The sequence below is a fragment of the Rhinolophus sinicus genome, linkage group LG01 (assembly GCF_036562045.2).
Source record: "Rhinolophus sinicus isolate RSC01 linkage group LG01, ASM3656204v1, whole genome shotgun sequence".
Classification (NCBI taxonomy): domain Eukaryota; kingdom Metazoa; phylum Chordata; class Mammalia; order Chiroptera; family Rhinolophidae; genus Rhinolophus; species Rhinolophus sinicus.
In genome coordinates this window covers 150,709,074-150,724,546 of record NC_133751.1, presented here as the reverse complement: position 1 = coordinate 150,724,546, position 15,473 = coordinate 150,709,074, and the positions used below count along the sequence as shown (strand labels likewise).

Below are 15,473 nucleotides of genomic sequence, written 5' to 3'. Positions count from 1 at the left end.
AAAAAAAAAAAAAAAAAATTATAGCCTGAGAAGCAAAGGGTCTTCTCTAACTGATTTCTGAAGGTTATGGTTTAAAAAAAAAAAAAGGAACATACAAAAATAACTGGTCTCTAATAAACATCATTCTCTCTCTTGGTCTACAATGGTCAGCAGGACACACAGCGGTTCTGCTGCTTATGTTACTAACCTGGGCAATGGGTCAGTAGGCTTGACCCATTTATTCTGTGCATAATGTTAAATGCTGTGGATGGCACTGCTGTCTGGATCCTGCCACTGGTCCCTCTTCACCTCCAAATCATGACCAATCGAGTATGCACACACAGTACTGAGCCACGTAAGGCAAGGCACCAGTCGGCTGTATTGTCTAATGTAGGGAGCTACAGGTAAAGCTGGGCTAGAGAAGGAGGCAAAACTTCCCTCTTGCCAAAGGCAAAAGCCCCGCCTTTCTAAACATCCAACATAGGAAGAGGAAAATGAGACTCCTTTTCTCTTACAAGTTAGTGATTCAGGGGAGAGGAAGGGAAAAACCTGTTTCCAGCTTTGGGCTGAAGAATAAACTCACACACTGGTAACAGGACATGGCCAAATCAGGGATGTCACACGTGCCTTTGGGATGAAGCAAATACCTGGGTCGGGAAGGGGGCACTTATAAAGAGACAAAGTGGGGCATCATTGATGGATGTTCCTTCCTTCTATGGAAACTAGAGTAAACAAGTATGATTCTTTTAACACATAAAAACTCACATAAACTCTTTGTACGTTCAAGAATCAGTTCTGCTTTTCTCACTTGTATAATTTATTAGGGTGGTGCAAAAGTGATTGCGGTTTAAAAGGTTAAAAATAATTGCAAAAACCGCAATAACTTTTGCACAAACCTAATAACATAGACTTCTATAAGAGGTAAAACCTTTAACATAGCGTTACCCTGAGCATGATCCCTAAAACATTAGTTTTTTGTGATGTAATTATGAAGGACAGTGGATGAGCTCAGTAACCAGCTAAGTGTGGTTAGCATTGAGTTAAACAAAATATTGAATTAAACCATTTTCTTTACTAAAGGACTTCTCAGAGCTCTTACTATGCCAATGGGTATTGTGATCATAGGAGAGGGGGAATAGTGTGTATTACCTCCCAAAATTATTTGATAACCAGATCCTATTTTTTAGGAATATCTCACAGGACTAGTGTCCATGAAAATGTCCTTTGGGAAACATTAGTCCGGTGGATATCCTCTCACTTTCACTTCCAGAATACCAAGGCCACTGAGTAAAAATAGATCAGAGAAGACTAGCAGGACTGAGGAATAAGAAAGCAAGGTCATGTTGGGTCTGGAACTGAATGGGTTGATGCTAGATTCCAAGACTGTGAACTGGAGGCTCTAGACCTGAATTCAGTTCCAGGCTGGATATTTTTAAAAACAGATTATACAATGTGATATATAGATGACGTATTACAGAATTCTACACTTGAAACCTATGTAACTTTATTAACCATTGTCACCCCCAATAAACTTTAAAGAAAAAAGAAGAATTAAACAGAAAGTGTTTAAAATAAAATAAAACAGATTATAAAGAAAATAGGAATGATAATGCTTTTAGAGGGGCACATTCTGTCCAAATTTGTTTCCCAAAAATACTTCATACCTGGCACATTTAATTCACTTATAATGCCTGTTAGACCCCCTAAAGGCATTTGAGTTTGTAATGCCTCTCTTAGATTCTACAATCTGACCAAGAGGAATGCTGAACTGCCAAGTCAGTTCCTGAACAATTCCAGGCTCTGATCTACAGGATCAGCAATGACTTTGAGTTTGCCATAGGGACTATTGGTAGGTGAAAGATGCTAGAGCCTATCTCACTAGACTCACAGAAGTCTGGAGGGTAGTCAAAACCAGTTGTGTTCTCAAGTGCTAATGACAGGGCAAGTTTTCCTGGACACTAGTAGTTTTGCTTTATCTGCGGCCATTCCAACTCTCCTCTGCACTGAAATTCTAAACATGTATTGCCACTCATTGTCACTTCTTAACTAATACCTGCCCAAAATGTTCACGGATTGTATCATTGTAGATTAAGTTTTGTAATAGTTTAGGTTTCATCATTTAATACTTTTTAATGATTTGGGAGAAAACTCTAAAATAGGTTATAAATCTGCCTGCTTTAATAAATAGATTATTTTGATCAGAATCTACATGTTTCTCAATACTTTGGGATTATTATATTGAACATATTATTATATTGGCCGAGTGATCCATTAATTTTCAATTATTATATTGTAATGTAATAAATAAGGTTGACAGAACCTGAAAATGCCTATGGGATTGTCCCTACACTAAGTGATCACAGAAAGAAACAAATTTTCATTTATTGTATTACTTTTTTTTCCCTTCCTCTCTCTTCTTTTGTTTTCAGGTTTTCAGTTGTTATTCTCACTACCATCAATATGCCCTACTAATCTGTGCAGACTGGAAAATCAAATAGATATGATCACTACAATTATATGATGCACAGGAGATAATAAGAAACTGCGTGTATATGTTGCACAGACTTTGAAACCTCACTTTGGGTTGGCAAAGGGTAATGTTCACTTCTTTGTTGTTGACTGTGTTTTAGGTGAGAAAATATTTTTCCACTTGCTTATAAACACATATAATATCCAAAAGTCTTCAGTTCAACTGTGAACACCTTGAAAATAAGTAGATTATCAGATACTTAAAGAATATTCTACATGGTAGCACACATTAAGTGCTCAGTAAATACCTGTTGGCCGAGTGATCCTTTAATTTTCCTTGCTACCTGTACTCGAGTAGCCCACACTGTCAGATTTATTCTGACTTTCACTAGAATGACTTAAAATTTTATTTTAATTAGAATAAGCATTGCAATACATATTATGGGATTAATTGTGTCCTCCTAAAAGATATGTTGAAGTCCTAACCCCAATACTTCACAATGTGATCTTATTTGGAAGATAAAATATTTAGTTGCTGTAGATATAATTAGTTAAGTTAAGCTGAGGTCATACTGGAGTATGGTGGGCCCTTAGTCCAACATGAACTGGTGTCATTTTAAAGAAGAGACACAGAAAAAAAGATGATCATGTGATGACAAAGGCAGAGATGGAGTGATTGATCTATAAGCCAAGGAACATAAAGAATGATTGGCAAACTCCAGAAACTAAAAGAGGCAAGGAGGGATGTTCTCCTTGGTTTCTGAAGAACCAAGGCCCTGCCAACACCTTGATTTGGGATTTTTTGGCTTTTAGAGCTGTGAGACAATAAATTTCTATTGTTTTAAGCAATCCTGCTTATGGTCTTGTGTTACAGTAGGAAACTAATACCACATTTTTGTTTTTATTTTAATTTCTTCTTAAGTTTAAGAAGAAGAAAGGACAATGAAGTGAGACTAGCTCTCCCTGGTTGTTACCTGTGAACGAGCAGAGATCAAGATGGTAGTTTTTTACAAGGCAATGATCCATTCCAACTGTTGTCACACCAGCAATGGAATCTCTATCAGACATTCATTAAAGTGAAAAATCAGAGCAACCCATTGTGTAACAAATGGATTAGGAGAAATATATATGGTCCTGGGTGGGTGAGGGGATGATTGGGGAGGGTGATATAAAAATCCAAAAATACCTAAGATCTTACCTTTAAAATTCTCCATCAGCATATTCAGTGACAGCACCCAATATTATCAAGGAATGCCCATATAAGAACATTATAGTAATAGAGGCATTTTGCAATGGTAATTCTCAGGGACACCCCCTTCTTTTTGTGGATAAGGGAGAAAGAACAAAGGGAGAAAAGAAGGAAGGAAAGATGGGAGGAAAAAAGGAATGAAGGAGAGACAAAAGGAGAGAGGGAAAGAAGGATATACCATAAGAAAATGACCACTACTACCGTGAATAATAATGACAATTAAGCAATTAAGTTCTCAAACTTGTTGCAATGATGTTGCTAACCTTTTTTAATATCCAAAGTGTTATTCATTATGAATTTGAAACAACTGGACAAGCAGTTAACCAAGTTTACTATTTGGAAGTCCTGAAAAGGCTGCATGTAAAAATTAGATGACCTGAACTTTTTGCCAACAATTCATGGCTCTTACATCACGACAATGCATCAGCTTACACGGCACTGTCTGTAAGGGAGTTTTTAGCCAGTAAACAAATAACTGTTTTGGAACACCCTCCTTACTCACCTGATCTGGCCCCCAATGACTTCTTTCTTTATTCTAATATAAAGGAAATATTGAAAGGAAGACATTTTGATGACATTCACGACATCAAGGGTAATACAATAACAGCTCTGAAGGCCATTCCAGAAGAAGAGTTCCAAAATTGCTTTGAAGGGTGGACTAGGTGCTGGCGTCGGTGCACAGCTTCCCAAAGGGAGTACTTCAAAGGTGACCATAGTGATATTCAGCAATGAAGTATGTAGCACTTTTTCTAGGATGAGTTCGTGAACTTAATTGTCCAACCTTGTATACTTCAGTGGGCAAATGTTATGTGCCTGCACTGCACCGAACACTTTAAAATGAGTTATCCAATTTAATGCACACAAAAAAAACTCACTGTGATATAGTTATCATCTCCCGTTTTACAGATGAGAAGACTGAGGATCAAAGATATTTTGGGCTTGGCCCCCATCACAGAGCTCTAAGAGGAGTTGCACTCAGCCCAAGTGCATCAAGCTCTAAGACCCATGCTATTAACCATTGTGGCTCTGTGCTGGTAACTCACTACCTATATGCTCTAAAAATGTACATTCCATTGCATTTCTGACAAAAATGAAAAAGAAAATCACTAAAAAAAAAAAAAAAAGCGAAAGCGAGAGCGAGAGAGAGAGAAAGAGAGAGCGAGAGAGAGGATTTGTCAAATTAGTGGAGATTTATTGAGCACTTGCAATAGTCCAGGCAGTGTGCTGTAACTTATAAAGATTCAGGGAAATATTTGACTATTCTCCTGGTGTCAAAAGTAATAAAACACTCTCTGTGATATATGTGAATACTACCTCATTGTGCAAAGCATTGAATAATTGCAGGTGTGTTTAATGTGTTCCTTGGCACCCTTTCATCTCAACCAATTTTTTTCTTAACTGGGCTTGTAAGATCCCTGTCCAAAACCAAATCTGTCCAAAAATTTCATTGTAGGAGCAATAGCTCACATGTATATGACAAATTTCTTTTACCTGTTTATATAGACTTTTTTAAACAAATTTTACTAGTAAGGTTAAAATTTTCTAACTTCAATGAACTGATGATTATCTCACCTGTTCACCTCAAAAGCTTGTGATATAAGTGTGGAAGGAATATCATCACAATTGTATAAAGGAGGATATTAATATTTAGAAAGGAATAGGTTACTTTTAAAGAAATATCCATCTATAGGAAGCTGAATTAGGGATTTAAATAAATCAGAGCTCTTCTAAAGGAGAATTTCTGCTATTCCCATGTTGCTGTCTAATGCCAAATCTTTTCCTTGAAATTTTTTCTCTTGCTTCATCTTAAGGTATTTTTAAAGTCTGTGGGTCTAAGGAGCAATGCTGAGCAGTGCTGCTTAAAAAAAAGCAATCAAGCCAAAAGTCCTACACAAAAGGGACACATTTCAGAGAAGCTACAAATATATATATTATAGATTGAACTACAAACTCTCAACAGTATTTTGTTGTTGTTTTTCAGGAAAACATTTGTTTTCCTAGAACTTGGTCAATACAAAAGGAAAAAGACAGATTTTTCTGGGTCTCTGTATTTGCAGTGAGTTAGATAAAACAGACCAGTCTGACAAACATCTGGGAAATGGTTGTGTAGAGCGTGCAGGGTTTTTACCCCCTTCACATACTGCCTGGAATTAACAACAGTGTCCTCTGTCTTCTAATGTGATTGGCTGCAATGCTTCCAGTAATTTAAAATACAAATAGTGCTGAGAAAGCATGGTGAGGATTGGCGTGCTACAGTTCTGGAAACACTGAACCTTATGAATGATGTAGCGGTAAAAGGAAAGAAATATTGCCAGAAAATATTGATAGTAGATTGGATCTAAATTCACAGGAGAGGGATTGCCTGGCAGAAATATGTGGACCCCTACCCTTTTACATTGCACTTTCTTAACTACTGATTTTCTTTAAGAAGAAAAAAATACTTTTTTGTTTTTAATGCATACCATCTCTTTTCACTATTTACCAACCAATGCTGTGATTCACAGATGTTGAAGCTCTGCAATTCAGAGCACGGACTTTGAAGTCAGATAGACCTGGGTGAAATCTCAGCCCATTCTAGCTGCCTTCAATCTGTTACTCTCTGTGCCTCAGTTTCCTCATCTGTCAGCTAGGTAAATATTGATACTTCTCTCATGCAATGATCAGGAGGAGTAAATGAGATAATGCATGTCAAAGACTTGGCAGAGTGGCTGGCAATCTGAATATCCTTAGTGAAAGGGAGCTTGCATTCATTTTTGAGTTTGCTTTTGCTCATACTGGATATGCTTGTCTAGACGTTGGGAAACCTACAAGTCTAAAACATCTCATAACATGACTGAAAAAAATTACCTCGTTAGCAATTATATACCAATTACTAAGAATTCTACACATTGTTACAGCTAGTTCAAAGGCAGTGGGGCCATGTGGAGTTCACAAGACTAAAATAATTCCTCTCTTATTTTTGTGTTTAGCCTGTGGAAGTTGCAAGGGAAGTCAATAATGCAAATCACGATAATGTGGTCTTTCATTCCATAGAAAAATTAATTAAATTTGTCCATATCAGGGAAAACTCTGAGATACCAAAAGCAAGAATTTTGGATGGATCAAAACTAATCCCAGCAATTTGCGGGAGAGGCCTACCCAAATCTTTAGGTAGGTTTCCTGGGACCACTTGCAGGGAAGGATCCAGGAAGAGAAATAACCTTGGGAATATACACTTTTATTCTCTCACTCTTTTCACACATTTTTGCTTCTCCACCATTCCAGACCCAATCCAAAACACCATGGGGTAGAATGAGGAACAAAAATTTAATTTAAGAACTGAAGAGAGATTTCAACTACTAGGCTATCTACATTTGAATTTAGTTATTGACATAAAAAAATAAGTTCTTAAAACAGGAAGGTAAGAATTAGGAAGCACAAGGAGAACTTACTCACTATTGCTGGCCTGGAAGATGGAGGGGCCTATGAATCAAGGAATACAGGAAGTAACTAGAAGCTGCTAGAACTAACTAGAAGCTGAGAACAACCCTGGACCAAGAATGAGCAAGGGAACAAGATTTCAATACTAAAACTGCATGAAATTAAATTTTGCCAATGACCTGAACTGGCCTTGAAGTGGATTTCCTCTATGGACTCTCGGGGGTCCATAGACTATGCTTGAAGAACTGCTGGTTTAAGAAATAGTTTGGGAGAGATCCAAAATGGTGAAGTAGAAAAACACTTTGCCTGCCTACTTCTGTGAACTCATTATAGTTACCACTAAATTATAGAACAATCAACCTGGAGAACCATGTGAAGTCGAGCCAAACAGAAGTCCTATAACTAAAATTATAAAGAAGAAGCCACCTCGAGACTGATAGGAGGGGCAGAGACGTGGAATGGGTCCCAAATCTCCATGTGGCAGTTAAAATTAAGAGGGATATCTCAGTCGCGTAGGATCACCTCAAAGGAGCCAGGAACCCCAGTCCCAAAACAAGCTCCCAAACCCAGAGTACCGGTGCTGGGAAGAGGAACCCGAACAACATCTGGCTATAAAAAACAGTGGGGATTCCGACCATCCAGGTGGGAAAACAAGGCGTCCTCTCAAAGGGCCCGCAAACAGATTCGCTCACAGGAACTCACCTTGACTCCAGCAGAGGGATGGTGACTCAGGGGGCATCAGAGGCATCAGGGAGCATGCATAGGTGTGTGGTTGCAGGTCCAGGGCTGGAGGACAGTCCCCATTTTCCCTGTGAGGAGGTCCTCCTCCCATGCAGCCATCAGGCAGACGCCATCTTTCCTGGGTTGAGCCCGCCCCCACATGGCCACATCTGAATCTGATTGTTCTAGTGAGCTCTGCTCGCTCCACTCTGCTGACTACCTGGGAATGCACACCATCCAACTCCCCCAAAGCCAGAGGCACTTTCTCATTGGGCAGCCAGCCCAGCTTGCGTTGCACTCTTTCTTGGAAAACTATTGAACTCTAGCCGACCCCTGGCAGATGGTGACTGGTCTCGGTGTGCTCTGAGACTTTTGGTGAGTCATTCTAGGCTCAGAATTTAAATTATCCTGGTGACCAAAGCTCTTCCCACTCTAGTGAGTCCCTGAGACCATGCTTCACTCAACTAGTTTAACACATGAGGCTTTATCAGCAGTTGAACCTTAAGGGAGCAGGCAGGTAGCTGCAGGTCTTGGAGTGTCTGGCTTTTTACAGAGCTAACCCAGGCATGGTACTAGAGGCAGCCATCCTGGGTTTGCAGCGTTGCCTCTCCCATGTACCGCCAGGTTTAGCACAGACAACAAATATGTTAGGATCACTTTGTAGCTCCTACCAGATAGACCCAGGCTAGTCACAGGCAGTGTGTGACCTGGACCTGTGCCACAGCCCCTCCCATGAAGCCCCAAAACCAACATTTTGGAAATTGGCTTCAGAACACGATAAGGCACAGCCCAATTAGCCCTACAAGAGGCACACACAAAGGGTGGTCTCAACAGGTGCCAGAACCCACTGAGGCTAATCCCAATCAGTGAGTTAAGCCCCCCTGCACAGCAGCCTATAAGCTGTGGACATGGCCAAACCCCATAGCCAATCAGCCTGAGCATCAATCCTACCCAGTAATGTACCAAGGGCAACCAAGACTCAACTATAACAGGAGGACACACCAACCCACACAAGAGACATTCCTGGAGCAACTGGAACAGGTGACCAGGAAAACTGTGCCAGGGCCCCACAGGGCACCTAATAAATAAGGCTACCTGCCCAAGACTGGGAAACATAGCAGATCTACCTACTACACAGGAAAAAACAACCAAAAATCACATACACACAAAACAAATAAACAAACAAACAAATAACAACAACAACAACAACAAAACAGAGAGGCAACGAAAATGAGCTAACAAAGAAATGGGTCCCAAATGAAAGTACAGGAGAAAACTCCAAAAAAAGAACTAAACGAAATGAAGGCAAGCAACCTAGCAGACACAGATTTCAAAACAAAGTTTTTAAGGATGCTCAAGGAACTTAGTGAGAATGTCAACAAAGGGACAGCAACCATAAAAAAGGACATAGAATAGAAACCATAAAAAAGAACCAGTCAGAAGTGAAAAATATAATACGTGAAATGAAGAACACACTAGAAGGAGTCATCAATAGACTAGATGAAGCAGAGGATTGAATCAGCGATTTGGAAGACAAGGTAGCAGAACACACCCAATCAGATCAGCAAAAAGAAAAAAAGAACCCAAAAAAGTGAGGATACTTTAAGAGACCTCCAGGTCAATATCAAGCATACCAACATTCGCATAATAGGGGTACCAAAAGGAGAAGAGAGAAAGTAAGGGATTGAGAATCTATTTGAAAAAATAGATCACTGAAAATTTTCTTATCCTGGACATACAAGTCTAGGAATTAAAGAGAGTTCCAAACAAGATGAACCCAAATAGATCCACACCAAGACACCTTATAATTAAAATAGCAAATTTTAAAGACAAAGAGAGAATCCTAAAAGCAGCAAGAGAAAGGCAACTAGTAACTTATACGGGAGGCCCATAAGATTGTCAACTGATTTCTCAACAGAAACATTGCAGGCCAGAAGAGAGTGGCACAAAATATTCAACATTATGAAAAGTAAGAACCTACAATGAAGGGTGCTCTATCCAGTAAGGCTATTACTTAAAATAGAAGACCAGATAAACAGCTTCCCAGACAAAAAAAAAAGCTAAAGCAGTTCATCACCACCAAACCAGTATTATACTGAATGTTAGACAAACTATTATAACAAAGAAAAAAAATCAAAATTATGACTAATAAAATGGCAATAGCTACATATCTATCAACAATTACTTTCAATGTTAATGGTTAAATGCACCAATCAAAAAACACATGAGGGCTGAATGGATAAGAAAACAAAACCCTTACATATGCTGCTTACAAGAGACTTCAGATTGAAAGACACACACAAACAGAAAGTAAAAGGATGGGAAAAGATATTTCATGAAAATGGAAATAAAAATAATTTAAAACGCTGGGGTAGCAATACTTATATTAGACAAAATAGACTTTAAAACAAAGGTTATTAGAAGAGACAAAGAAGGACCCAGTAATCCCACTTCTGGGTATTTATCTGAAGAAACCCAAACACTACTTCGAGGGGACATGTGCATCCATATGTTCATTACAGTATTGTTTATAATGGCCAAGATATGGTGGCAGCCTTATGTGTCCATCAATGGAAGGATGGATAAAGAGGAGGTGGTACATATATACAATGGACTATTGCTCAGCCATGGAAGGAAATGGGTACTTGCCATATGCAGTGGCATTAATGGACCTGGAGGGTATTGTGTTGAGTGGAGTGTCAGACAGAGAAAGAAAGATGCAATGTAATTTCACTTATATGTGGACTCTAAAGAACAAAATTAACAAAACAGAAACAAACTCAGATACAGAAAACATTTTGATGGTTGCCAGCCAGGAGGGCAGTTGGTGTGGGTGAAAAAAGGGGAAAAGATTAAGAAGTGCAAATTGGTAGTTACAAAACAATCATGGGGATGTAAAGTAAAGCGTAGGGAATATAGGCAACGATATGGTAATAACTATGTATAGTGCCAGGTGGGTACTAGACTAGTCAGGGAGACCATTTATTCAATTATACAAATGTCTAAACACTATGCTGTACAACTGACCTGAAATTAATATCAGATACTATAGAACATCAACAGTAATTGAAAATTTCAAAAAAGCTGAAAAAGGAGAAAAAAAATTAGACATATCTAAGAACTACACAATATAATAATCCATGATGGTTGCCCTTTTCAGTTAAGAATAAATCTACATTATTAAAGTCAAAAGCTACAATCTGTTTGTTTCTTTTCATTTCTTTTCTTTTCTTTCTTTTTTTTTTTTTTTAGGAAATCTGAGATTCCAAAAAGTTTATGGTTGCAGAATCAGCTTAAATTTTAGATCTTCTTTCTTAGCTATAAGTATGTTTAGCAGAAGGAATGACTATATGTGCATAATTAGGTCATAAATATACCTAATAAATTAATGAGAAGGAAAGCATACTTGTAACATTGACTAATACTGAAGTTTTTAAAGTAACATTTCCTACCTCAGTAACAGGTTATGGTGTTTGGTAAGATATGAACGACAACAACCAAAATTGTCAGATTTCTCCGCTATTTGTTTTTCTTTTGGAGTTAAATTGTATTCAGGTCACAGGTTCAGCATTTTTCAGGGAGGAGGGGTTGGGCACGCTGAGCGCTTTCTCCTTGCTCCACATCTAGGCCCAAGGAAGGGGAGATGAGCGCACGGTAGCCCGCAGCCTGATGGATACTGAGAGGAGAAAGAGCATGTCAGAGACGGGGCAGCACTTCTGCTCTGAAGGGCTCTGAACATACATTTGGATGGTAGGAAGTGTGCAGCTGCAGCCCGGGGTCACCTTGATACCCTGTTCTGGTATCAAGGTAAAAATCAGGGTTTCTTTCTGCAACCTCTGAAAACTGGAGGAGACTGGTTGAAGAAGTGTGAGGACTTTATGTTCTTTCAATCCCCCCTTTCCACCCCGACTCCCATTCTCCAGCGTAAATGTACACACAGACATACACACACAAACTCACAACGAAGAAGAATAAACCAGAACAATTCCAGTAGCATAAAGGGAAAATAGATTAAAGGGCAAGTAACTCCCAGTTTTAAACCATCCCATTATTTGAACTCCCGAATAGGCATTGCTGGCATACAATTTCCTGGAGAAGTAAAGCTAAATATTCTAGTAATTTAAATCTAGGTCCTGCTCCACTAAGATTTTATTTGTCCACATGAAAGCATCACCAATGGCACCTTTGTTGACCAGTTTCAGCAAAACCACCAAGCTCTTAATGAGCATTTATTATTTATTTGACCTTCAGAGGTCTCAGGGTATGTGCACAGTTATAAAGTCATATGCATAAAACCAACACTGCAATAAATTAAAATTAAACTAACCATGGCAACGGTATTCTAGGAGCATAACCTTACTTACTTAGGTAGGCCAGGTGGAAGTGATGAGTTCTGCCCCATGTCCTGAAGGTCAAATGAACTGGATTCTGTCAAACGAGGGAATCCAGAAAACCGCAGAGTCCAGCAAGAATCACCCTGTAGCCTGTGGACTATCAGTAGCAGAATCTACCAGTCTAGCCTGTTTGGGAAGCATCAGGCTCAAGTCACAGCATATTAATGTGGGGCTACAGGAGACTGTCAGGGACCTGCTTCCATTCCCGCGGGTGTAGGGGCTCTAAACAGAGGACAGTCTTCTCTAGGGATTTGCATCTCTACTCCACATACAAGACGTTTTCAGTGGAGCGTATCAAAGATGATATTTTCATCATTTGAACATCCTGACAGTGAAGAGCATCAAATACACCTTCCCCAACTTAAAAGGGCTGCTCCCATGAAGAAAGAAAATGTCTTCCATGATTAAAGGAAAATAAATTAATTGAACGAGCTTCCAGTCATGTGGGCACCCCTAACTATGCAATTTAATACTGAAACCAGAGCCATATTACATATAGTTGGATGGTCAGATTGTCAGTTGCGAGGTTCGCCTCTTGCAAACAAACTTGAACATCCTCTTTTGATTCTCAGGAGGAATTCAGGAGCTAAGTCGCTCTACCTTACCTTGAGCTTACATTGTCTTCCGTGAACGGTAGGTAACAGGACCAGCAGGATAAGCCAGAAGTAGCTGACTCACTGAAAAACACAGAAATGTTCACTCGCATGACAGTCATTAAAGCCCACCTTGTCAACAGTTCATAGACAAATAGGACAAACTTCTGAAAACTGTTCTCCCGGTGTTACCATTTTATTGACCATACTAGTGCTCAATGAGTCAGTTAGCTTAAGAAAAGACAAGGCGGCCTTCCCCACTTAAGACATTTTTAAGCTGGTGCTACAGAGCTATACATTTGGGGTTCCTATACAGTATAACAAAAGTGCCAGTGTTTTTAGAAATGAAAAGACTTTGTTTTTGTTTAGTTTTGTTTCAACACAAGCATAGAAGCACGATGGAATATTTATACCTCCACTACTGGTAATGTTGCCTCTGCAGTAGGGTAGAGCAGGTCAATTAAACAGGCCTGAATGCCTAAGATAAATGGAAAGATAGACCTTAATTACCTTGTACAGTTACTTTCCTTTTCTTCTTCCCCTCCTCCAAAACTGCCTAAACATCACATTTGCTTTTGAAAATGTCTTTCCCATGATCAATTCAGAATCATCTAACTCGCAAAAGCAAATGCAGAGTCTAGGAGAGAGGTCATTTACTGGACTCTTTGTTTCTCTGGTTTGTTATTTTTAGGATGAAAAACTAAAAATGCCATTATTCACCAGTCACATAATGCAAGGTGATAAAATGCATTAGTTCTAGAATAACCCTTCAGAGCATCTCGCTTCTCTGAATTAGCAAATTAACATAAGTTAAGAGCAGTTGGAACACCAGGTAAAAAAACAAAAAACAAAAGAAAAAAACAACAGCAACAAAAAAACCCACCTGCCTTTATTTTTAAAAGCTGGTGAAGCTGAAGTAGTAACAATAACTATAAAAAGTGGTTACTCATCCTGAAAGAGCCAGAGGTCCTCGTTAATACCTGTAATCTAGCCTTTCAGCTACATACCTCTTTCAGTAAGGTTAGGCTCCTCATGCCCACTGCCCCATCTATGCTCAGTACTCCCTCTGCAATTCACTGGTGCGCCCTCCAGGGAGGGACAAACAGGACCTGCATTGTTTCTGACCACTCACAGTAGCCATTATCTCTACTTGTGTGTTGGCATTTCATTATATTATACTTAGCATTTCAGTATATACTGACTCTCAATTTGTTTTCTTTCATCACGAGCATGTGAGGAAAAGGGCACTGCACGAAGAAAGCTCTCTTGTTGAGAGCATGGGATACTAAGTCAGACAGCACTAAATTCTAACTCGTTCTCTGCCGTTTCTAGCAGTGTGACCCACAAAATGGGCATAGTGGTAGTTGTGACCTTGCTGGGTCATTACCTGAGATGATGCATGCAAAGCACTTAGCACTGGGAGGGCTCACAGCAAGGATTAGAGCAGTTGCGGGGGAGGTTATAATCCCAGTTACTGAAGATGTTATTGTTACAATTACCGGAGACGGGTTTGCATCTACTTACTACTAATTTGTATGACATAGTTATACAACCTTTCTGAGCCTAGGGCTCCTCATCTATAAAATGAGAGATTAAGATTGGACAGGCCTACTTTTTAAAATCTCTGATTCTATTGCGATTATAAAGAATCTCATTGAAGGCAAGACTAATACTCTTTTGCAATCAATTTAGCACCTAGTATCTCACATGTATTCAGTAAAGTATCTAAATGAACTAAAAATAGTAAAAGTTTAAACTTCACATACATGTGTTTGTTTGTGTATCTGCATGTGTGTCTGTGTGTGTAAGAAACTTTCCTCAGTGGAACATGGAGAACTGTGCACACGCAGTATTTTCCCCAAAGTGTGGTCAATTAGGAGCTGTTTTGGTCAGAAGGCAACCAAGAACATTAATCCTCTAGAAATCTAGAGGATTTCAATAGCATTCAGACACGTGAATGTGGTTTGAGGTGCAAATTACGACGCCCTGGAGCTCCCCACCTTCAGGAGTGAATGAAAAACTGCCCTACACTTTCTGACTGTGGCTTCAGACCAGCTTTCCTTGGGAGCTAACCTGGTGGGGACCTCAGAACTCTGCACACTCTGATGCCATGCAAGCCTGATGCAACTTGCTCACATTGGTCCCTTTAGCTTTTTGATGAATTTGATACTCTGAAATACAGCAGATTTTGGAATGAGTTCATGATTCTGGAGAGCCACAAGGAGAGTAACCTCTTGGAGAGTTCCTCTTGTAGTTTGCGAATCCCTGGCCATTTTGTTTTAGTTAATATGTTTATATTAATCTCAATGCATCACTTCTTTCCAAAACCATTTTTAAAGACATGTAGGAAAGCCTGAAAAGAACATAGATAGTCATGTATTATACGTTCTTTATGTTGTTGCTAAGAATGTTTGCCTGAAAACAAGCTCCTGGTTGCTTATGAGTGGTCAGCTCATGCTATTTCTACCTTAGCTGAAGTCATTGTTCTCTATGACATCACAACCCTCCCTACATCAAGTGAATGTGACCTCAGGTACACATGAAGCAGTGAGGTTGATGAACTGTTAAGAGAGAAAGGTTTCCTCATATTTAACAATAAAAAAGGAAGACAAATTCAATAACTGTCCTAGAAATTATATACATTTATTA

The 15,473-nt window shown here is 39.2% G+C and overlaps 1 long non-coding RNA gene across 1 annotated transcript in view; it reads right to left on the bottom strand.

The window, feature by feature from the left end:
- LOC109445279 (uncharacterized) overlaps positions 1 to 7,957 on the bottom strand; it is a 156,075-nt gene extending 148,118 nt beyond the window's left edge. Inside the window, exon 1 of the long non-coding RNA XR_002137020.2 lies at positions 7,820 to 7,957. This is a non-coding gene — a long non-coding RNA (uncharacterized LOC109445279). The remainder of the gene's footprint in view (positions 1 to 7,819) is intronic.
- Positions 7,958 to 15,473: the final 7,516 nt, after the last annotated feature.